The sequence below is a fragment of the Mus musculus genome, chromosome 3, assembly GCF_000001635.26.
Source record: "Mus musculus strain C57BL/6J chromosome 3, GRCm38.p6 C57BL/6J".
Taxonomy (NCBI): Eukaryota; Metazoa; Chordata; class Mammalia; order Rodentia; family Muridae; genus Mus; species Mus musculus.
Genome location: NC_000069.6, coordinates 148,965,222 through 148,987,622, shown reverse-complemented (window position 1 = coordinate 148,987,622; position 22,401 = coordinate 148,965,222). Strand labels below are relative to the sequence as shown.

Genomic DNA, 22,401 nt, shown 5'->3' with positions numbered 1-22,401 from the left:
TCCCTAGTATGCGGGACTCTTGCACTTGGGACCAGCAAAGTTTTTTCCTTTCGTTGAACTGCAGGGTTTGGGTTAGAAGAAAGGGCTGGAGGCCTTAGCGAGTGCGGGACTGTCTGCGAGCAGAGGCCGAGGCTCGTGCGTGTGCCTGGGTGTTTTGGAGCCCTCGGTCCAGCCTGTCCTCTAAAAGCAGCGTCCTGCGCTGCCCAGCATAGCCCTTCCCTGGCGTGCGGGGACTCCTCCTCCTCCCTCCTTTCCTCTTTTCTCCCTTTCCCCCTTTCCTGGCCCCTTCATTCCGTTCCTCCAGATACAAACCGTGCTTTCTCAGACTCAGACGGAGGAAATGTTTTCCTCCTGCTTCACGAAAGGTGTCAGGCTGCTTAGCTTCTCCATGCAGCCTGGGCGCGCCTGAGCCTCAGCACCAACCAGATGGTTGCTGTTACAAAGACCAGGTTTCCAGGTTTCCAAGGAGCTCCCCCCCTCCCCGTGCACCCCCCCACTTGCCCCGCTGCTTTATCTTCTGCATTTTCCCGGCGCTAGTTCCCTTTGCTGGCTCCCCATCTCCAGAGGTGTCGCGTTCCCAGCAGTTGGTTCATTCATTTCTCCCTCTGCAGTCTAAGTCTTGAGCCTGCCCCTCCAAATTGACGCTGCATACCTCTAGCTCTAACCTTGAAGGAAGGCACGCCCGTTTGCAATGATTGCCTGCTGGGAGTTCCCTTGCAAAGTCAGGGTCCATGGCGGGTAACCTTAAGAAGCAGGCGCTAAAGAGGTACTAATTCGTCCACAGAAATACAGAAGTTTTTTGGGGGTGACCGTGACAGCATCAAGGTTGGATAGAACTGTCTCGAGCCTAGCCAAAGGTAACTATAAATGTAGTGTCCTTTGATGCTTACTGAATATCCTTAGAGACTCCTAAGAAAATCTGCTTAAGTTCGGTTGTGTTTTCGAACTTTGTCTTACCTCCCTGCACCGTCCAGTAAACTGGTGCGTGATGGAATCCCCAGAAACGCATGCTCTGTTGTTGAGTTCCTTCAGACAGCTCGCATCTCCCCTTTTGTTGCTCCGCTGTAAAAGAGGTGCCATTTCACAAGCTGCACAAATTGTTTGAATTAATGCAAGTGTGAATTCTTACCGTTTGAAGGGGGCGATTAGCATATCAAAGGTTTCTTAGCTTCAGCTCAATTGAGAAAACTGCAGCCTGTCTTCCTTTTTGCTTCCAAGCCGAGGCCCAAAGGGCAATGGGAATTGTAAAGGGTGCAAACTGGAAGGAGGGATCAGGCTGTGCGGCCGAACTTTGACTGTTCTGTAATTATGTGAACCAAAAACCTTTGTCTGTTGCTCTGGATCCCTTGCAGATGGCAAGACAATTATTTTCTATTGATAAATGGTTTGTTCCTAGGAAAACGGTGACCTTTTGTTTTAGGATAGTCTCTGTTGCCTATCTTTTGGGGTGCCCTTCGTGGAACACTGAGAAAGCCTCGCTGTGTAACCTAACGTTTTTCTCTAAAACCTGACGCACTTTGCTCTATTATAATTAGAAGGGCGTTCAATTAGCCTACACAACAATAGCTATTCTGTGATAAGACTCTCATTGCTACACATTGGAAACTTTATTTTTTTTAAATATACTTGCTAAATTAATAGGGAAGAAAAAGGAAGTAGATCTTGTTGAAAATTAAAAGCCCACGTGAGCTTTATTAACAGAACTTCTGAAAGGAGTATCAGTTTGGAAAACATTTCTAAGTGCCAGACTCCAATTTTATGACTTGTTTTAAATAGAGGTAATTCTATTTAGGTAGAGTTTTGTTTTAATTTTTAAAAGTTGATCAAACACTAGCCACCTTTTTGTTTAGCATAAAGTTGTTTTTCAGTGAGAACACCTAGTTGGTTTGATTATTCATTTCCTCCCATCTGGAGAGCACTGTGTTATCTGAATTTCTCTTAGCAGCTCAGAACTTGAATGAAGAAAGAAATAAGAAACTAGTCTGTGGGGCATTTGTGGAGGGCAGAGAGGTCAAGAGAGAACTCTTCTTCTGGGGAAAACTACTTGTATTTATATCACATTAGGTTTTCAAAATTGATTTTTAAAGACAAACTGAGTGGTTGGAAAATTGTAAGACTCCCTCCCCCCCCCCCAATCTCTGGTTTACCAGTGATGTTTGTTTTTGACCAGGAACTGACATTCTTATCTTGGAGGAAGGATTGTTTACTGATGGTTAGAAGTCCTAGCTCCTAATACTGGAAATAAATTCTCACGTACCAGTTTAAGAGGCGAAAACCCACCACCATTAATTGCCTAAATATTTTAGTCTTTTGTTTAATGGGGTGGTAATTGTTTTCAGATCAAGATGAGACTCTTTAGTGCCTTTCCAATGGAGACTTCACCCAGTGATCATTTTACGATAGCTTTTTAAAAACCTGCTTTGTTCAGTAGCCAAAGAAGTACTGTAGAATTGGAGGGGGGGGGGCTGTCAATGGTTGTGATTGTGACTTCTGTACCCTAATTTTGGCTAACTGCTTTGAGTACAAAGTATTATGGAGAAAACACACCGTCGTTGAGAGCTATTAGTGATCATTCAAAAATTGTCTTGAAAGCATTGTTCTTCCTTTTATATGATCTTGGATTTGGCAAATCTCTAAAGGTGTAAAATGCAGTGCAAATAAGATTTCTCTGCTTTTCGATGACAAAATTGGGCAACTTAAAGAAAAACTAACGTGCCGTCGAAGCACTTCAGCTGACATTTTCAATCACTAGGGTAGTAAGTGTTGGCAACAGAAAACGAATTTAGAAATGCAGATAGCCCCGGGAGCAGGTAGTTAGGGAATTCGGAATATTGAATCATGTGGGCTAGACCAAACCAATTACTTCAAGTTTTGACATGAGAATTTCCAATAAATAACTTTTGTTTTCCAGGCTTTTCGCCCAGCTTTATTAGTGGAGTGACATCAAAGCACCCAGCAGAACTTCCGAATGCCATGAAAGCGAATATGAATACATAGCTCTCCCATGCAGTGCCCAGAGTCCTACTTTCAGATGGGCACTGGGGAGTTTTCAGTGCTGTAGTTCTCACCTCAGCAGAAGCACGGGGCTGCTGGGTGTTTCTCAGAACATGCAGGGCAGTAGAGTGCTTCAAAACCAAGACTTACTTCGGGTTAGGACTTTGATCAGTCCTGGCACTCACTCTGTGTGCTTTCTGAACAAATTTAAGGTCGTAATTTACTGTCCTTAAGTAACATGGCAAACTGAGAAAAGGGACAGAGATGTGGTGAAGGTCAGAGGAACTGTCAACCTGCAAACCCCAGGAATAAAACGTTACTGCTCTGCTTTCTCTGAAAATATTTATTTGACCTAACTTTTGTGAAAAATTACTTAAACAATGGTTCATTACCAGATGTGTTATGGACAAGAGGCAGCACTACAAATTTATTGTTGTCTGTGATCTTCATTCACCTGCACCCCACCTGTGAAGCAAGACTCTGGTTTGATTTTAACGAAACCTTTATCACTTACCTAAGTGCTGATAATTATAACCCAGGCTAGGTGGATTTCGGTTAAGAGCCAAACAGTTTTGGACAGAGAAGAACCGAGCATCCTGCAAAGTGCAACTTTTAGTAATTTCCCTGCAGGAAGCTTACACTTTGTGATCTTGATTCTTTGTATCTGCTTCTGAGTCTTGAAGGGTCATTTGACACCTGCCTGCATTTGATCGGGTAGATTCTTGTAAAACAACGCCACAGTTTTGTAGGTAATATGTGCTAGAAATGAGGTGTGTTGTGGACGAAGACTGTTTTACAAGCATGCTTATCTAAATTGAAGGTTTTGATGACGTACTAAGAATAGCAATGTTTGTAGCTGAGCGGAAAAAGGACTTAGATTCTTGTAGGTATCTTGGTCAGTTCCGAGTCAGTTCACTCAGGCTCAACTGTTTTGGAACTATTTTAAGCAAAGATTAAAACATTTCTACTTGGAAGCTAGATGAAAATCATAGGTTGGTTAGGCTTTCTGTTACATAACACTAGTTCTTCAGGCATACCCAAATACTCATCTCTGCAAATAATTCCTGATTAAAGGTTGAAAAGGCATTTAATCATCAGATTACGCTAATTAGAGTGATCTTATCAGAAAAGTAGACTGAGACTATTCTGTAAAATCTTCGGTTGCCTGAGATGCTCTCAAAGATTGGGTGAAGAACTGGCTTTTTTTTTTAAAAATTCTTTAAGAACAGCTTAAGGAAATGGTTTGTTTAATATAAAGATAGATGGCTAATTACTGTAATTAGGTACTGTGAATCATAACACATAGTATACTGACCTGAGTGGTCACCAACAAGGAGTGAGTGGGCCCTATTAGACTTCAGTTAGTCACCCGGATCTGATGTGTAGGTTTTCTTAAGCATGTGTTATATACTAGAGAAATTCCTTAATGTAATTTTGATGTAAGTCGTTATTTTTAGGCAGGTCACGGACCATAAGAATAGAAAGGTCCAATCAGCTAAAAATACTTTTAAACACACACACACACACACACACACACACACACACACACACACACACACACATATATATTAGGTCATTGGTTGATACATTAAATGCAGTAATCTGCATATTTCTAAAACAAATTTTAATTCAATAAGTTTTGAAAGCTTATTATTTGTGTTCCCCCCCCCTTCCTTTTTTATTTGACAAGCAAATACTCCCTGGGGAAAATCAGTTTAAGGAACTGAACTCATAATACCTTCCCATAGAGTGCAGTTATGGGACATGCTTTGGAAATGTCTGAGGAGCACAAAGCAAATTCCGATACAATTTGTTTAATTACAACAAAAATACAGCACTATGAAGTCATAGTGTTTGTCTTCATAGAGGGTTTTATGCATTGTGGTGGTAAGTAAAATCCCATCACACTTGTATAAATTTGTTCAATTACCAGAACAACTAAAAGGAAAAAAAAAATCAATTTAGGTTGAAAAGCAACAGAAATTAGATTACCTTGGTTAGTAGAAACTTGCCAGCAGTGTTGAAATTGCTTAATAATATCAAAAGCCACACCAGCAGTGTGAGGGCGTTGGCTTCTGTTGTAATATGCACATGTTTGCTTACTGGGTTAATTTTTTTTTTAATGTATCTCTTCCCTTTTCTCTTCCTGTTTTTATTTTCACGGAAATTGTCAGATAGCATGCGAGAAGCTGTACATTTGGGTGTTATCGTTCCTTGTAGAGGTTGCTTTCTTAGACTCTTTGATCAGTTAATATTTTGGATCAGTGTTGTGAAATGCTATGCATGATTTTAGGAATCTGAAGAAACTCCCTCCATCACAAAGGAGCCAGTTAGCAGCCCCAGGAACACTTTAGGATTTCTCTCTCTCTCTCTCTCTCTCTCTCCCTCTCTCTCTCTCTCTCTCTCTCTCTCTCTCTCTCTCTCTCTCTCTCTCTCTCTCGTTTATCACCAACACTAGAGTTATATGGAACCCTCGATCTTAAATTCTGAGCACAATAAAGTAGTACAGATAGCTGGGCACCTGTTTTATGGCCACCTTGATTCATTCTGCCACGGAGCTTCACCCAGTTGCAGTAATAGTCACAAGGGCTGCTCCAAAGCCACCGGGCTGTTTTTAGGTCATGAAGTCAACTTCCTGGAATTTCTAGGGAAACCAGTTGAAAGGAGGAGGACAAATGTCACTTTAAATAGAGATGTTTAAACCAGATTTCTGCCTGAGGGTAAAATTTAGGTCTCTCTTAGCCCGGATGTAATGTCTCCCTCTGCAGAGCAAGGCATTAATCAGGGCAGGGCATGAAAACGGGGGACGAAAACGGGTCCCAGTTGGTTCTGCCGTTGATGCCTTCCTTGCCCCAATCTGTGAGGAACATCTTACAAACATTAAAAGGCAGACACGGTACCTCACATCAATTTCTGAATTTCAGCACTGCAATTAGTTTCTTTAAAAGAAGCCCACATAAAGCTGGGGATGGGCTAAGATAAAACCTGGACCCCCTCGAAGCCATTTTAAAGGGGTGGATCTAGCACTTCATAAAATCAGATGTGCAGGGTTGAGAAGCATGCCGGAGAAGCACCCCTAAGTCAATGACCAATTTTTAATTCTATTCTAGAATATATTAAATAACCTTGATATATATTTTTAAATTATCCGATAGAAAAAAAGAAATGGCGATAAAAGAGAACGTTAATCCTTGGCTGTGAAGGATGGTGGAAGCTGCTAAGATGGTTGCTTAACCTGAGACAGATCATCAAATCCAACCAATATTATTTTGTCAGAACAAAAGCATATAGAGCCTGTGTCCTTTTCTGATATGCACAATGAAATTTTAGCTCAGTAGTGACAAAAAGATGGGCCAGGGCAGTCTAATAAATAATGAAAAAGGCATGGCTTAGCCATCAAAGCATACCGTTTAACCCCATTCTTTGCCATCCATATACACAAAGCAAACAATTTATATTCTGATCCTCTTGATACAATGGTATTTCTAGATAGTTTTAGGTTAAGAATTAATGCAAGTTTAAAATCCAAACTCTGTTTGGTTGCTTGATGCATCTCTTTGGAAATGATTTGGCGAGTTCAGCTCTGTTCTGCTTTCAAGGACTTTTCAGCCTTTGGACCATAAAGCAGCCACACTGCCCACTGTTGCCACTCTCCGTGACACTGCTGTGCCGGTCTATACGTCTGACTGTACTCCAGCATTGGACGGCAGAACAATCTAACCCCAACTACTGTCAAAATGGCAGTTGGCTGGTGGGGCGGGACTTTGGTCTTGACTAATGCTTTTTTTTCCCCCTTAGAGGATAGTAACCCAGAGTTACTAGTTTGCCATAAGATGGCTGAACCATGACACAATGTTGATAAACTTAGTACTTAGTGTTTATTTTCCGTAGAGTACCATGATGTAACCAGTTCCCAGCTTCCATTTAGGTAGAGAAAGAGTTGTTAAAAATGATTTTTCTGTCTTCCCTTAAAAGCAACATTTATTTTCTTTTTCTTTTTCTTTTTTCATTCCACACATACCTTCCACAGGGAAATTTCAGTCTTCTGCATTAAAAGCATCTGTCTTTTAGTGCTCGGTGCTGTGGTTATTGATTTGAAATTACTTTTCTTACACATCCTTTTCTCCACTAATTTCCGCCCCCCTTCCCTCAGTGCTAGGAATTGAGCCTTCTAGTTGCTACTAAGCAAGGCTCTCCCTATTGTCCCATCCCCAGCTTCTTCCTTGCCCTCCTCATTTTTCGATCCTTAAAGTTGTTTTCGTTCCTAAAGTCCTCAGTTTTCTTGTGGCTGTTGGGACTATCCTTTGGTAGTGCTGGATTCTGGTCCCATGTTCCAGCCATTCGTTGCCAGGTGCTTGCTGAAGGCTTCCTGTGAATCGACACAAGGCACACTGGAGACTGATAGGCTGTGTATGTTTACAAAAAGATGGATACGATACAAAACTACTTCATTGTGTCAACAAATAGAAATTATAGCCTAGAGTTAAGATACCCTGGGCTTCTGTGGTGGGGAATAAAATACCGGGCTAGTTGTGCTTTCTCTGATTGCTTTAATAGGAGAATAAAGAGGAACACTAACACCCTTTGCCTATTTGGTTGTGAGTGCTGTGGTACCCACAGTGTACACAAAAGGCAGTTCACATATTGTTACATCCTCCATTTTAAAATGCCTTCGCTTATTTTATTGTTTCCTGGGGGTGAGGGAGGAATCTAATGAAATAAAATTTTGTCTCTGTGATGTTTCTGTTATTAGCATGAAAATTAACCCCTGTTTATATTTTTGTTAGTTTTGCAGTCTGGGGTTAAAAAACTGGAGCCCAGCACAGGCAGGTATCTGAACCACACTCACATCCTATAATGGTTATTTGCTCATTAACAATGTTTTTTATTTTATTTATTTATTTATTTTTATTTTTGAAAGCATCTCCTTTGTGGGACATGTCGATTGAAGAATGTAATCCCAGGACATAGGAGGCTGAGGCAGGAGAATTGCCATGAGCTGGAGATCAGTCTGGCTTCTATAGGGAGTCCTTGTATTAGAAAGCCAAACCAAGCCAAACAAAACAAGAGTTAAAAAGAAAATAATGCTGCTAAGCTTATGAGTTAATATAAGCCAGAGCAGGTTAGATTTGGCTTCAGTTTCTAGTCCTTATTTACATGTTGGGAAGGGGTGGTATGGGTGATGGAAAGGAGAAATTGGAAGTGAAGGCATCAGACATTGTCTTCCCAGCAGTTTTGGGGGTAACACATTGTCCCCAAGACTTTGAAACTGCTCCCCACCCTTTCCTGTTGTGTGATGTTGGCAGACGTGCATCCTTGTTTATATGAACCAGGGGGAAGACGTTTTATCAATAGAGATTTTTTTTTGGGTAAAGGGAGATTAAAAGGAACTTTAAAATAAAACAAATTGTACAGAAGAGGAAAGGGCATTTACAACGTAGAGAGTGCTTTTCTTTCCTTTTTCTTTTTTTAATTTTCTTTTTTCATTGTTGAATTAATATTTTATCTTGAAAAAGAAATACTCTTTACAGTTTTGGAACTACAGAGAGAAAGATGAAGATAAAGTGTGAGGTGTGTTCATTCCACACATTTTTTTTTGGTCTTTCTCCTGCCAGTTGATCTCAGGTGGTCCCCCCCACCTCAGCGCCCCAATTGCCTGCTGTGTTCACATGGTGAATGGGTTGGTGTCTGTCATTTCAGGCTCGGTCAGTATAAACAAAGTTTTCTGGTTGTGTTTTATCCCCCATAATATGAATATAGCCCGTGGGTGACTGATAAGTTTAGGCGTGCTGCCAAGGCAGGCTACCTTCTTAACCAGGGCTGGGAATAAGATGATTGTTCGTCAATTACACATTTTCAGGAGGCATCCTCTTACCCAAATGAGAGAGCAGCATAGGCAGTAGTATTTAGCTGTGGCAAACATTTTTGCGAACCCTTGTTATTACCTGCAGAGGGAGCTTGTATACGAGATAAGCAAGTCAGGGCACGTTGCACTGACAATTTACCCTTTGAAAATTATGTTAACGACATAATTTCTTTTTGTGTGTGTAAGAGGTGGCTAGAAAGCAAGGTATTTTGAGGTTAGTCAAATTCCAGGGAAATTTAGTAGCTCAATTCTTACCATTTCCTGCATATATAAGACACAAGTATGCCCTGAATTAGTGCACATAAGTAGAAAAACAGTAAGATTAAACACACCGGGTTCATTCTGAGGTTTTCTTTTATTTTGGTTGAACTCGTAGGAAAGAACACATTTGAAAGGTGTCTAGTAACTATAGCTATTAAGAGATGACAATGTTTTAGGGACTTTCCCAGGTGACGTAAAATATTATTAAACAACCAGTAAGCACGAAGTAGCACATTGTATCCCTTCCCCGTCCGTGCACTTCCTCAGTAAATTAAATTAGATGACTGACTGTGTTCTTGTTTCAGAAACAAAGACTTGATCACTTGAGATTAAAGACTTGTGCTTGTCATAGTGAGCAGCTTAGTTGAGTGACACTTAGGCAAGGTGACCATCAGTGAGGGCATTACAGGAAGGTTTGAGGGGCTGTTGATAACTCAGAAGACCATGAATGCAGCGGGACAGGTAGGGCGTGGTTGAAAGCGGCTCTTTTCATTAACAGTGCCCATGGAATTCCTCAGACTTCTCAGCTCAATATGCAGAACTATTTTAACTCTAGACATGGGCATTTTAACAATCAGGGCAGTAAGCACGCAGGTCATTTTTGTTGTTTTACGTCGCCTGAATACATTTGCTTAACAGTACCCCAGTCTACTGAAAATGCCAGTGTCTGTTTTTACATTTTGGTGAAGTCATATTTGAGAAACTGCTTCTTACGGATACGCAAAAGGGTTACCCACTTATGTATTCTTGAAGAGAGATGCAGTAGTCTCTTTCCCTTGCCAAATTGGTGTGACAAACATACTTAGTTTGTATTTTAAAGGGCTTTGATTCTTAATGAAACACTGTATTGAATATATTATTTCATTAGCTAATCTTTACCTAATGCGAGGCGTCAGATCGTTGCTGGTATAGAGAACATTTCCCTGCAGGTGAGAAAAACGGTGTAATAGAGAGATTCTTGGCACTGACGTGGGCTTTTGTGTCAGTATTACACTCTGCGTTATCTCAACAAGTCTGTGGCACCGCTCTGCGGAGCATTCTCCTAACAGGGTAAGACTGTTAGCAACAGCAATTATTCTTCAACAGGATTACGGTGCCGCGCTTCACACAAGCACCACGTCCTTCTCAATAGCGTTCTTGATAGGCATTCCTTACTGCCAAGTTTGTGTCATTGTCTTAAATAATGCCACGCAGGGACATTTCTCATCCCGGTGGGTGGGTAGGCACTGGGAAGTGGAGCTCGCCAGTACAGTTCATTACACTCTCCCTCATCATGCCTCGGCTTCCCTCGCAGCGAGGTAAGGGTTACTGCAGAATTCATTCCAGAAAAACTGTGAGGCGAGGCGCTGGGGCTGTCACAGAGTGCATGGCTTCTGTGATGCTATTGGAAAGACACAGCTAGGGTAAGTGCTACTTGGATTGTCTTAAATTCAAACGTAGGCCGTTTATTTCACTGCTGTTTTCCCCCCTCAGCCTAATGAAATCTGAGTCCATTGCAAAATGTTTTCAAAAATGTTCTTGGAGAAATACTGCTGGTTGCTAACTATACTGGGGATGATTGTAGAACGAGTAGATGGCTGCCCTTTGCAATTTGAAGCAGCCCTGACAGTCTTTGAAAATTCTCAGATAATCTTATCATATATTCTTGAAGAATATCAATTCATGATGTATAATACCTCATGCTCGTTTGCAAATTTATGATTTAAGAGTAAATATGTATGTATGGGTCCTGAGTTTACTTGAGCAGACTGGCTTTTTTTTAAAGTAAGATATATTATGAATAGACTCTTACTTAAGAATAATGCTCACAAATAAGGAATGAATGAGCATAATGTTGAAGTAACTTAATAAGGGATTATAAAATTTGGAAGGTATTTATTTAAAAAAAAACTGGTTTTGGTCATCCTTAAATCATGAGTCAAAATATTATGTCAAGTACTTTGCATAGGGGCAGAAACTAAACTCCAAATAGTAATCACAGACTTGCTGCTGGGTTCAGGGGACACAAGGATGAGAAGTTATGAACCTGGATGTTTTCATAACTACGTGAGGAAAAAAAGCGAAGGAAAAATATTTACGATTCTCTTATATCTCTAAGCTTTAAAAGTTAACAAATTTTTTAATGATAAAATAGCAAGGCTGTTATTCTAATTGTTTCAAAGGAATTCCTTTTGTCTGTGTCACAGATTTTTCTCAAGTTGAAGTCTAGCAAAGGTGTAAAGAATACATTTTATTTATGTGCACTTTGTTAGATTTTTGTGGAACTCACAAAGTATGGCGAATTCAAGCCCGTTCATTCAAGAGTGAACAGGTTAAGGCCATAGCATATCAGATTTCTGCATTGAAATGAAATTGAAAATTTCACATTTTTCCTCCATTCATCGAAAGCTTTGCCTTTATATAAAATCGAACACATCTAAGGAAATATCAAAAATTCCAACTGATGCTTTACGGCTAACTCTCTAACGCCTGTGTGGCTTATGTGTTTCAATGTGATTGGGGACACTAGTGTTTTTGACTTAGTTTAAGAAAGAGAATAAACGTGGTAAAATTCCTTAATAACAGAACTTTATGTTATAGATCCAGAGAGTTAATTTGTATTCTTGACTCCTTAAGTCGAGCTTGATTTTACGACATCTATATTTGGACAAAGTATTAATCAAAGCAGAAGGTCCTATTGCTTATGCCAGGTCTCTCAGTGAAAAATTAGCCCAGATTCCAAGAAAATCCCTATGCAGTCCTTGTAGGACCTATGTGGGCGTGATGACAAAGCTGCTAGGATCCCTTAGCAGGACCGAACCGGTGTGAAGCATTAATACCTAGCCCACGGAAATTATTTGAATTATTTGAAGACAATCTCTGCTTTACCTCTGGGATTTAGGATAACAGCTGTAACACATTAAGATATTAGCAATACATTCTAAAACCACTTTTCTCTATTATAACTTCCATAAAAATTTAGCCTTGATTATTGCTTATAAAACATTTTATGGAATTATGATGACATAGGATTTATATAAATGGAGTGACACAATTACGTATGAATGAGCATGGTGGCTGGGCATCATGTCTGCACTTTGTGTTTTAAATGCATCGTCGTCCAGTGTGCCCACTTGATGGCTTAGAGACTGATAAATCCTGGATCCACTGCAAAGAAATCGCTCATTATTATTCTTGTAAAAGCATGCTTTATATTTTATTATACTGCAGATGTTTATGGCAAAATAGTTGGATGTAGTTTATTTAAAGTTTCATTCTAGGAACCTGTAAATGGAACCAGTAAATGAGAATAATTTAATTTGTTTTAGTTACTGTTACATTAAAGAAAAAAAACTTCACAAGAACAAAACTTAAGTATCTTATTACTTCAACAATATTTTAAAACATATTTTGTGTGTGTGCATGCGTGTGCATGTGTGCAAGCACCCTGGCACACACGTAGAGGGGTACAAGGTTGGCCTTTAAGATGGGGGCCACACAGGGGGTTCTGGGAATCTAACTCATGTCACCAGGAATAGCAGTAAGTGCATGACCTTCAGATCCTTCTTGGTGGCCCGCCCAGAGCTCACTTTTAAATACTGCACATTTCAAAATACTTGGGGTTGATTTTTAATACTTTGCATAGTTCTGAAATCCCAGAGAATTAGGAATTTGAGCTGTTTAAAACAGTAGTTAACTAAATAATTTATAATACATCTATTGCTTAAATATTTGAAGAATTTTAAGAATGACAAGGCTGAGGGCTGGAAAATTGCCATGACATTGAGGCCAGCCTGGGCTACAGAGTGAGCACCCTATTGTAAAAAAGCCAAGGCTAGCAAACCAAAACCAATAGTGAAGATATTATAGACTCCATGCACTGTGGTCTCTGTCCCACTGATGTGTGTTAATTCTATTACAATCAGAGGGGCAGTTTCGGGCATATTGTGCTCATATCGCCATGGCGTTAGTGTTGAATTAAAAATAAATTAGAAGCACATTATTAGTGTATTTTTATTAAGCAATATTGTCTGTTTGTAAAGAAAAACTTAGACTAGATCCTTTAGTCATTTATGCACTTGAAACTGGCCCTCTGATTGTAATAGAATTAACACACATCAGTATCAGAGTACTTCAGCACTCACTATTCTTGACATTTTTAAAGCATTTTATATATTGCTTTAACACTTTGAGCATGTCCTCATACAGATTAGCTTTTTTCTTATTATTTAGTCAAAGTGGCTTTTTGATAAATTTTTTTTTATCCCACTGAATTGCTGATGTTTTTTTTTTTCTCAAAATTTTTTTTTTCTGGGTGTTGGAGAAATGGCTGAAGTGCCAGGTACAGGGGCCTCATGCCTCTGGGCTTCGAGGGCATCTGCACTCACGTGGGACACATAAATCCGTTAGACTCGTACACATACAGAAATAAAAATCCTAAATAAAATGGAAAAATATTTTCCTTTTATTCCAAAGTAATTTCTGCTACTTGACACCACCCTCAAAAGAGTAAAATGTGCTGCAACTACGAGCAGGGCTTAACTTACTACAGTTTTATCTAGGTGACATGCACATTGTTCTCGTGTGACTTCTGATGTTCTCATGACCTCCCTGGTTACTACAGGAGAAGTCCCAACCGCCGCCCCCCCACCATGTTTGGCATTATTAAACTCTTGTGAAAGGTTTCCCTTAGTGCTAGTATGATACTTACTCAGTGTAAGCTGTGAATGGCCTCTATCAGTCCGCAAAAGTAAAACTTTTCACCACATCTTTTTTTTTGTTTGTTTGTTTGTGCTTTTTGTTTTCGTTTTCTGAAAAGAAATAAAAATTTCCATTGAAGATTTTTGAAGGAGGGTTGAGGGCTGTGTGTGCCGTGCCACCCTCAGTGTCTGTGAGTGGTGGGGTGGTTTTTAAAGGCACAGGGAAGCTAGTTTACACTCGAGGGGTGGGGTGGGGAGTGTGCACCATACACGGTTGATGCCTTTGATTTATTTGGTCATTTCCATTCCAATTTATGATAAATCAAAAGTTTCAGTGCTTCTGGCTGGAGTTAGCACAGTTGATCATCTCAGTCCTTGGCTGCAAACAGGATCCACTGTCCCTTACTTCTAATCTGTAAATTAGTGCATTTTTAAGATCCCGGCCTCAATTTTCCCATCAGGTATTGTTTTCTGTCAGACTCTACGAATCTGATAAAATTTTGTGGCAATTGCATTTTGTTGTTATTAATTTATATTTATTTCCTAAGAAGAAAATTGCGAAGATTTAAAAAGCATATGGAATTTGGAGCACAGGCCTTTGGGTAGGGAGCTGTAATGGATCCATCATTAAAGATGCAGAGAGTCCAACTGAAAATACTAGGAACTGTCACACAAAGCAGTATATAGATTGAGCTAGTAGCAACCAGTTCATTAGTTCTCCTTAGCAAGAGTAACTTTGCAAAGCACCTAGGCCTCTCTGAGTCTTTAGATCCACCAGTCTCCGAACGTTGACTCTTTGTTTGTGAAATTGGCTCTTTTAAAACCAAGCAATTATGAAAGTTTTAATATTTTTCATCATTTTAATATATAGGTTTTAAAAAGGGAGAGCTAGGGGTATAGATCACACGTGCTTAGCATGCTCAAGGCCCCGGGTTCAGTCCCTAGCACAAAGCCCAGACAGAGCCCAAAGTGGAATAGAGATGTGAAAAAGCAAAATGAAATATTTTAAGGTCGCCAGTGCAGCAGGGCGGAGGCAGATTTAAAAGTGGGATCCTTCATTTTTACACTTTCCGACAGTTACACATTTAGTAGATGTTAGAAGTTCACTGTACCTGAATTTTAAGTTTGGAGATGGCTGAGCACCCCAGGTGCCACATGCACACAAGCAACCTAGAGCAAGCAGCATGCGTTTGCTCTAAGGATACATGTAGGCTTTGCAGATTGCACGGAAACGAGCAGGTATCGTTCCCAGCCAGGACTAAAACCAGAAGCTTGCCCTGTTCTTTTAAAACGTAGAGCAGATATCCTGAGTGCTTCTTTTCCTGAATGGGCATCTTCCCATCTTTGAAATTGTTTTGCATATAAGACTGTTGATTTTATTGGTACCTCAGCTGACACCTTACACGGACATAACTGGGCTCAGTGATGGTCGTGAGACTTGGCAGCTGTCCTCTGTCTTTCACAGTTTAGTCTCCTCAGGCTGCAAGAGACTACCAACCCCGAATAATTCAGCTTTTTGCCATTTTCTTATGACTTTTCTCTCTCTCAGTTTCAAGAAACCATATTAATGTGTCCACAACTAGGAAATTTTGGTGTCACAAGAAGTATTTTCAAAGGCTTCTTAAAAATGCAATTTGTACTTAACTGATGTGTGGCCAAAGTTGTAATCAAAGCCGGCTACCCTCTTCCAGTTTGGAGCAACTGCCTCAGATGGTGTTCGTGTGAGTGGCAGGCGAGGGCTGGGGTTTGCTTTAATAATCCAGAGTATTTGCAGTGACTTGGATTTCACCTTGAGGATGTTATTTTTGGTTCCCTGTAATACCACAGAGGTTATTGTGGCCACACGTGTGGGTTCAAAAATTTGACACAATTTCTGGTACCAAGTTGGCCCAAATTACCAGACCAAAAATATGCATTTGCTTGCATTTGGTCTTCAAGTCTGTCTTTTAAAATACTGTGTTTTAACTTTTCCAAGAACAAGACCCCTGGTAAATACATTTCATCTTGTTAATCGGTAGGCTTGGGCTATGTTTGTTTCAGATGCACAGACCATTTTTTAAGGCTCTTCCTGAAGAAAGGTACTACTGTGTGAGGTTTGGGTTCACTGGGTTGGGGGAGAAACAGGATCTTTGCACATTGTGAGGATGTGACCAGAGGAAGTATAGAGGAAAGCCGTGGAAACTGCCAAGAGTATGCTCAAAGGGAGTGGTGTGGAAAGACCTAAAATTTCAGGCCTGTCAGAGAAGGACTGCAGGATACAGGGTGATTTGAGGTAGGAATGTGTTTGAAGAACACTGTTGGTTCGAACACTTCAGCAGAGCACTTCCACAGAAGATGGAGGAAGCTGGACTCGGCCTATTAGCTTGGATTGCACGAGAAAAGAGCTTGCTCTGCTAAGATTATGTAGACCATAACTGTTTATAGTCTCAGTTGAGAGAATATTACTTTGAATTGCTACTTTCTGATGTGGTGTAGCCACGAAATAGAGACAATCTATTGGAAAGGGATGGAAACCTAATTAGAAGCTGTGGATGGGGGATAGTCCTGCTGAGAGGCAGTGAAGACAGGCAGACGTTGTAATAATTGGGTGTGATCAAATAGGTAACGAAGTGACAATCACCAGGTCTAAGGTTCTATCCATACCCCGTCCATAGGGAGAGACATCTTCCTGTTTTCGTAATACTTAGAAGGGTGGAAAAGGAAACAGAAGAACATAAGACTAGACGCTCCCTGCCACCAGTTTGCTTCAACCTAACGTGCAGGTGGACTTACTTATTGTGATGCTGGAGGCTGCGACCCAAGGCCTCATACATACATGGTAGGCAGCACTCTACACTTGAGCCACACCTCCAATCCCAGTATGTGTATTTTTAATGTGATATTTATGCAAAAATAGACTTTCCTTCCTTCACTCTTATCCTCAGAAGTGGTTTTGGGATGAACTGCTGTGTGCTTAAATAGTGTGTTTTCCAAGTGTTCCTGTGAAATGAGACATTGTATAGTTTTAAGGTTCTAAGTTTAGATTTCCAATCACTTAATGGATTTATGAGCGTCTCAATAGTCATCAGCTTTGTAATCTATTTCAAACAAAATTCTACTTTATCTGGGGTAGATACATTGAGATGTTGGTCATTGTTCTGCTCGCTCTGTCTTTAGAAGCCTGGGATAAATAAGTTAATAGTCATTATTCATAAGTTTCCTTAGTTACAAGTCTGTCTACTTTCAGGAAGTATAGAAGTTTATCTGCCCCTGAATATTGATTTTTTTTAAATTCATTGCAGTTTATCTTTACTGAGTTAATTTTTCTCTTTTGTTATCATAAACTCCCCATGGCATATATTTATTGAATTAAATATAATTAATTAAATATACATATTTAAAAGTAGGAAGTGTTCTCTACTAACTTCATTCTTTATTAGAGCGGGAAACACTTGGTGGAATGTCAAAGCTTGCGTGGCGGTTTATACCTATACTCTCAGTAGGAAGAGGCAAGACGATTGCTATGAGTTCCAGGCCAGCCTGTTAATACAGACTGTCTCAAAACCACCAGAAACGGAGAAGTCAGCCCCATTCCTAGGCAGCAGTAATATTCAGTTTGACTGGTGGTCCTTTGTCATGTGTTAACTGAACAACAGCCAGGCTATACTCTGTCCATCAGTGATGGGTGGACTCAGAGCAGCGTCAACCACAGTGGGTTCTCAGGGTCTCCCTTTGGCAGGAGTTACTTTTGAATTAACCCAGCAGGTCTCATCCTTGCTAGACTAAAGCTATACCACTGAGCTGTACCCAAGCCTGAGTTTTGTTTCTGCAGGGGGACAAGTTTGATCAGTGTATTTTGCGTAGAAGGTGAGTAATGTTGAGATGATAATTAGGTTCACAACCTAGCTAGTTCAGGATGGCCACCGATACAGGGATGCTAACGGTAGAGTAGGCATGTGATCTCGGGTGCTCTGGGTGTATCTCAAAGTTGGCTTGCTTCTCGACAGGATGTTGTGATGCAGTCTGTTAAGATGGAGTTCCCAACTCAGATTGCCCTGAATAAATGCTTCCCATAGCTGACTTTGTTGTAGATTAAGGCTGGTGAATGCTGGTTCCATTGTTCAGGGGGCTCCTGTCTGTTGGCAACCGTTTTTATCTTTCAGATTTTGTTTTGTTTTGGCCAGATTCCCCTTCTTTTCTCATTTCTGCTCAAGGCTAAGGTCTCTCCCCCCATCCCATTCGAACTCTCTGTGTGTGTCTTGGTGTCTTTGTCTGCACTCCACTGTCTCTGAACCCCCTCTCTCTTTATCTTTCTTTCTCTCTGAACCCCCCCTCCCTCCTTCTCTTCCTCTCTCTCCTTCCCTTAATTTCTTCCTCCTTTCCTTTCTTCCTTCTCTCTTCCTCCCTCCCCTTTTATTATAGGTTTCCTAGTTCAGGTAGCTTAGCTGATAACCCAGTAACTACCATGTGAAAATTTAAGATCTAATATTGAAAACAGGAAGTATTGCTGTTGCTCGCTACCTGAAAATGTCGGAGCACTTTTCTCCACCCTTTCTTGTTACTTAAGTACAAAAGGTCGGGCTTGCCTTGTGATGCAATGGAGTTGCCCTGTGGGATGCATGACAGCAGATTCTTCCTGGCCTCCAGTCATAGCTCCAGCATCTCTACTCCCAGCATGCCTTGCCCCGTATCATTCCCAGGATCAGGACCCTCCCACCTATTGAGGTCTCCAAAAGAGAGTCAGTATAGAGAATGTCGTCAGTGGGTCTGGGCTGTGGGCTGGCTTCTCTTTCCTTCAGAAAGGATCAGTCAAGCTGGGGACAAGATTGAAGGTAATCGGCATGAAGAAAAGGGGGCAAACCGTACATTCCTGTTGGTGTGTGTGGAAGGGGGACTTTCATTGTGTTTAATGGGTTGTGGAAACTACAGCATCAATTTTGTAGAAAAAATGATGTTCATCATGTTTGTGAGGTAAAACATATAAAGAGATGTTTTCATAATATTATAGTACATCTTTTCTGAGGCTGTTGTCAAACCCTGCTACCATCGATTCTTCTAGCAGAATGTGGAACAAAGGCGTTTAATTTTACGTGAGATGCTAACACAGGTGGCCACGTTTTTGGCATCAGCATGTTCTGGAATGCAAAGAGCTATCTGTCCATGGCTCTTTCCTTCAGTGGGTGAGGGTACATCCCCAGTGGGTTAGCTTTGTCTTTTAATTGTGAAATGATAGGGTTTTTTATTTTATTTTTTGAGGGGGGCAGGAGGGTGGTTCCCTGCCTTCCAAAGTGCCTTATATTAAAATCTGATTAAAGCCTCATTGAGTTCTTGCTATCGCAGCTGAAGTCTACTGCAAATTGTGTTAGATGAAACTGAATAATAGCTATGGCTTGATTTAAAGTATTAATAAAGTCTAAATTTATACATAAGACTGTAGGATTTGGGGATTTTAATTTAGTGAAATGCCACATAAATGCCTTCGAGTTTAGTTTTAGGAAGTGTTTCCTGAGAAGCGCTTCCTTACCAAATTAGGGCAGACGCACACATCAGACCATTTACAGGGTCTGCTTATTAAAACCTGTTAAATTTCATATTTAATACACATGCGTCTCTTTGTAAATGAGTTGCCTGTGCTTATTGTCAATGTTGAATTTATGTATTATGGATAATTAGTTTGCAAACGCTGGTCTGATTTCAAAGTAGCCACAGCTTTTCGGTAGTCAGTGTGAATCACGGACTAACAGGCGACGTTCCACAGTGTGCGCATCTCAGAGCAGCTGCTGGTGGGATCCGTGCACACGGCGGGGGCGTTTACCTCTAGGTCCTTCAGAAGCAGGGTGGCCCATGAGCCACCGGTGGCCGAACTGGATTAGTGATGGTTTTCCGTTCATTCTTCATTCTGGGTTAGCAGTCGACTCAGGCCTTGTTCATGATACACAAGCTCTATGCCATTGACCCACATATTTACTTAGAATGGAGACAAATGTGTTTTTTTAAACCTGTATGTTACTCCTGTTCAATGATATGTCAGTGTTAAAGAGTTGCTTACTGATAGAAGCAGTTATTTTCCCATCTATTGAATATGTGAGAGTTGAAGCTTCCTTTAAGAGATTTGCAAACGAAACAAAATCATCAAGATTTTTAGGGTGCACTTTGCAACACAGGTGTCTAATCTGTTCATTTATGCAATTTTCAGTTTTTATCTAAAAACAAAACTCGATTCAATATTAGCGGCTTCATAAATTTCACATACTTAAATTCTAAATTTTTGTAAATTGTGAGGGATATGCATGTGTATGTGTGTGCATATGTGTGCATGTAAGTGTGCGTGTGTGTGTGTGTGTGTGTGTGTGTGTGTACTATTGCTGTTCTAGGTAAGCATTTCAAAGTTGTTCAGGATGATCCTTCTGCCTTGGACTAGAGCTCTGCAGGCTTTGTGTTAGTCGTAATTTGGTGCCTCTCTGCTTCCTCAGCCTACCATTGAGGAGACACAGCGGTTCTAACTTTTCCTCTGGAGGGCTTTGTCTGACTCCTGTCGATGCTGAGAAGGATAAGATGAGAATTTATATGATATCAATAAGTTCATCTTTCTGACCAAACGCTCATTTCTGTGTTGTTTCATGCATACTCCTCAGTGTTCCATTGAGAAATAGGCCTGCCCACGGGGAAAGGCCACTGTTTTGAAAGCTCTCCGTAAATTTGTTTCTAATTCAGATTGAAATTTGTCTCTGTTGTACCTGTGAGCATTTGACCCCCACTGACTTCCTCTGTGGCCCCCAGATCCTACACAGAGCATCCATGCTGCAGTGCCTTCCTTCACCTTCCTCCTGCCCTTGGCTCTTTGCCTTCCCTTCCAGAGTGTTTACCATGGCTTTGCTTCCTGCCAGGCATTATGAATGGCATCTGGCACTTTATGAAGTGATGGATGAGAAAGCCATGAGGTCTGTTTACAATTAGCTCACGAGCTTCTGAGAATGATTCTTCGGATACGTTTTGATATGAGTGAGCGCATCGTACCATGGTTAAAAATCACCTTGTCCCCCTAGTTTCTGTTGGAGGTTGCACAGAAGTTCCAGTTAGAGAAAACCAAGCGTTCAGCCTGCGTAAGGGGCAAACGATATTCTCTACAAAAGGCAAGTGGAGGGGTTGCAGGGCGGAAAGGATTCAGGCGGGGTATGGACGCCCACAGCAGCAAGCCTAGTGTGGTCTGAGATGATGAATGGAAGACTAGATCTCTACAAACTGGAAAATGCAGAGACTGGCCATTTTCCCTTCTACATGTGTGATGAAAGATAAATGGATTTAAGATGATGTTTTCCTCACAGTTGATGAATCTGTCTTACATGTGCTGTGTTAGCTACAGGTGTGCTCACTTCTCATTCCACACAATCAGGATTATAGCTGAGAACAGCCATACACCAGGGGTATATACACCTTCTTCAACACACCGACTGCAGAAGCACTTGTGTGCCTGCCCTTTCCCCTGGCCTTGTTGGCATTCCTGGGTGCCTGTGATACCAGATCAGTCCTTCCTACAAAGCGTGTACTCAGGACGGATGTTTTGTTGGGGGGCGGGTGCTGGTGGGGCTGGAGCTTGGAGGTCCAGCCTTACCCCCGCCTGGCAGGACCACCACCACTGACTCCAGTCTCTCTTTCCTTGTTTTGAGACAGGGTCTTTAAATTGTGCAGGCTTGCTTTGAACTTTGTCTGTTACCCAGAGTGATGTTGAACCTCCTATCCTCCTGCCTCAGTCTGCCATCTTGGATCACAGTCTGGGATCATAGGCCTTTACCACCAGGCCTGTTTCACTCTCAAGAGACTTAGTTTGAAGAAAGATAAACAGTGACAATTTTTATCAAGAGGTTAAAAACTTTCCAAGAATTTAGTTAAAGAGTTGACATCACCTGACCCAATCCAGCTGTCAACATGATGTAGAATTAGTGAGAGGAGACAGAAGAGGTCTGCTGATTGGCTGTTTTGGCATAACTGTACCAGGTCTGAATAAAATACTTTCACGTAGAAAAGAAGAGAGATCTTGTACGAAAAAAAAAACTTTGCAGTAACGTCAATTTGGAAGACATATTCACAGTTTATTGAGTGAATAGATTTGACCAAGCAGAGTATTAATAAGGACTTTTAGACTTAGCTCAGTTTGGATGTTTTACTAATTTTTGTAATTTTTAATTTTCATTTTCAATTTGTCTTTCTACCTAATACAATCTCATCCTTCCATGCAGGCCCTCGGTGCAGCTCCCTGTTGCTAAACAAACACAAATCACAGAGCGACAGCACTATATGTATTTGGGATAAAAATAAAAACAAAACAAAACAAAACTCTACAACTACAAAACACAGCTCTCTCTTTCCGCAACTCAAAGAGTGCTTTTGAGGAGTTTTGGCTTTAAACATCGATTGTGAGCTGAGAGCAGTGTGCTTGCTCATCTCTTAACACTTAGTAAGCTAGGTCCAAACAGAGTCCAAAAGTTCACCGCAAACACAGTGTTTTCTTTTTTACTCTTTCCTGAGAATGCATTCCGTTGTTAGCATAAGCTAGCAATCTGAAGTTATAGGTCGTACTCCTCCTTGCTCAGTGTGCCTGTCCAGAAGGGTTTCCCAGGACTG

General features: G+C 40.9%; 1 protein-coding gene across 50 annotated transcripts in view; it reads left to right on the top strand.

The window, feature by feature from the left end:
• The window catches only part of Adgrl2 (adhesion G protein-coupled receptor L2), a 173,511-nt gene that overhangs the window by 1,474 nt on the left and 149,636 nt on the right, over nucleotides 1-22,401 (top strand). The window lies entirely within an intron of this gene.